This window comes from Salmo salar, chromosome ssa16, assembly GCF_905237065.1.
Source record: "Salmo salar chromosome ssa16, Ssal_v3.1, whole genome shotgun sequence".
Lineage (NCBI taxonomy): Eukaryota > Metazoa > Chordata > Actinopteri > Salmoniformes > Salmonidae > Salmo > Salmo salar.
In genome coordinates this window covers 80,553,023-80,555,822 of record NC_059457.1, presented here as the reverse complement: position 1 = coordinate 80,555,822, position 2,800 = coordinate 80,553,023, and positions in this window count along the sequence as shown.

Here is a 2,800-nt window from a genome sequence, read left to right as displayed (position 1 = left end):
GTTTGTCTTATTCCTTTGTTTAGGTGCATTCCTGATTCAAGCCTAAATTATAATATCAGACAATTTTAATCTGTAACGTTAACTCTGACCGCATGTCTAGTCAGTCAACTAGATGAACGCCTTCTGTTTATGCCAGAGAGCTCAGTGCCAATCCATAGCTACTGCGGGGAAATCACTCCCTCTAGTGGAGAAAGATAAGGCCTGAGAGCTCAGTGCCAATCCATACTGCTGGGCAATCACTTCCTATATTTTATTTAACTACAATGACGGCCTAGGAACAGTTCTAACGACAGATTTTACCTTGTCAGCTCAGGGATTCGATCTAGCAACCTTTCAGTTACTGGCCTAATGCTCTAACCACTGGGCTACCTGTCACCCCTATAGTGGGGACAGATAACAGATTTGCCCTGAATGATTGTTTTTTAGTGTAATTGATATGTTATTGCAGTTGAATTGATGTTTTCTAGTGTCATTCAAATCAAATCAAATGTATTTGTCACATGCACCGAATACAACAGTTGTAGACCGTACAGTGAAATTCTTACTTACAAGCCCTTAACCAATAATGCAGTTTTAAAGAAAATACCTATAAAAAAAAGGTAAGAGAACAATAACAAATAATTAAAGAGCAGCAGTAAATAACACTAGTGTGGCTATATACAGGGGATACCAGTACAAAGTCGTCAATGTGCGGATGCACCGGTGTCAAGCTAATTGAGGTAATATGTACATGTAGATAGTTATTAATGTGACTACGCATAGATAATAACAGAGAGTAGCAGCGTTCCGGGGGGGGGTCTGTTCAGGAGTCTTATGGCTTGGGGGTAGCAGCTATTTAGGAGCCTCTTGAACCTAGACTTGGCACTCCAGTACCGCTTGCCGTGTGGTAGCAGAGAGAACAGTCTATGACTAGGGTGGCTGGAGTCTTTGACAATTTTTAGGGCCTTCTTCTGACATTGGCTGGTATAGAGGTTCTGGATGGCAGGAAGTTTGGTCCCGGTGATGTACTGGGCTGTACGCGCTACCCTCTGTAGTGCCTTGCAGTCGGAGGCTGAGCAGTTGCCATACCAGGCAGTGATGCAACCAGTCAGGATGCTCTCGATGGTGCAGCTGTAGAACCTTTTGAGGATCTGAGGACCCATGCCAAATCTTTTCAGTCTCCTGAGGGGGAATAGGTTTTGTCGTGCCCTCTTCACGACTGTCTTGGTGTGTTTGGACCATGTTAGTTTGTTGGTGATGTGGACACCAAGGAACTTGAAGCTCTCAACCTGCTCCACTACAGCCCGTTGATGAGAATGGGGGCATGCTCGGTCCTTTTTTTCCTGTAGTCCACAATCATCTCCTTTGTCTTGATCACGTTGAGGGAGAGGTTGTTATCCTGGCACCACACGGTCAAGTCTCTGACCTCCTCCATATAGGCTGTCTCATCGTTGTCGGTGATCAGGCCTACCACTGTTGTGTCATCTGCAAACTTAATGGTGTTGGAGTCGTGCCTGGCCATGCAGTCATGAGTGAACAGGGAGTACAGGAGGGGACTGAGCACGCACCCTGAGGAGCCCCCGTGTTGAGGATCAGCGTGGCGGATGTGTTGTTACCTACCCTCACCACCTGGGGGCGGCCGGTCAGGAAGTCCAGGATCCAGTTGCAGAGGGAGGTGTTTAGTCCCAGGGTCCTTAGCTTAGTGATGAGCTTTGAGGGCACTATGGTGTTGAACGCTGAGCTGTAGTCAATGAATAGCAATCTCACATAGGTGTTCCTTTTGTCCAGGTGGGAAAGGGCAGTGTGGAGTGCATTGATATAGTATTACAGTTTAATTTATGTTTTAGTGTCATTGATATGTTATTACAGTCTGATCCAAATCTTAAAAGTACACGTGTTTGTTTAAAAAGTGCTACAATTTGTATTTTTAATTATTGCAACACCCTGTGATCATTATGTCAAGTGCGCTCGTTCACCAGAATAACAATTGACATCTTAAACTTGGACTTGGTTGAACATCAATGAAAATCCTTGGCAATGCTTTGCCACAGTATGTTGAAGACAATGTTTTTTCCTCGTCCACGGTCGAGAATGCTACGCTAACAGGATCTCAAAATTACCATGATTGGCTAAGCAATAATGTTAAATAATATGAATGTGAAAATGCTGTGTCACTAGGTGGCAGCACGTGTCTGCCTGCATTCACTATACCAAGATGGGTCGGGCAGAGCGGGCCGTCTTACCTGTTGTGGATGTTGAGATCCTCTCAGAATAGAAACACTCAACAGTTGATGTGATACAATTTATTAGATGCAGAAGCCCAGCATAATGCAGTGCAGCTTTTCAAATGATACAGTATATATATATATATATATATTCATCCTACTGCAATATTTAGAATTGTCTTGAAAACAGTTTCAAACATATTTTTTTTTTATATGAATTGAGAGAAAACAAGGATCATTATCCAGACTATATGTTATTTCATATCATATTTGTCTGGTCAGTGTCAAGGCATCATTTCACTGTTCTTTTTCAGAAAGATATTTACTAAGACATTATGTAACAGACACTCTGTTATTTGAATTTAACACAGTTGGTGATGTAGGATAGCAAGTCGTGGTGCTTGTTTCTCAGAATCCCATGGAACCCAAAAGGTAATTATTAGACTAGGTCATGATAGTGTACAGTAACTACCACTTTACCAGTGTTCACTAATCAAACTCCATTTTAACGCAAAAAGTCACTTTTGGCCTCTGCTTGAATGTTGGGAGCCTATATGGCACAAATTCATTTTTTAAATCAGGAAACTTAGACTGTG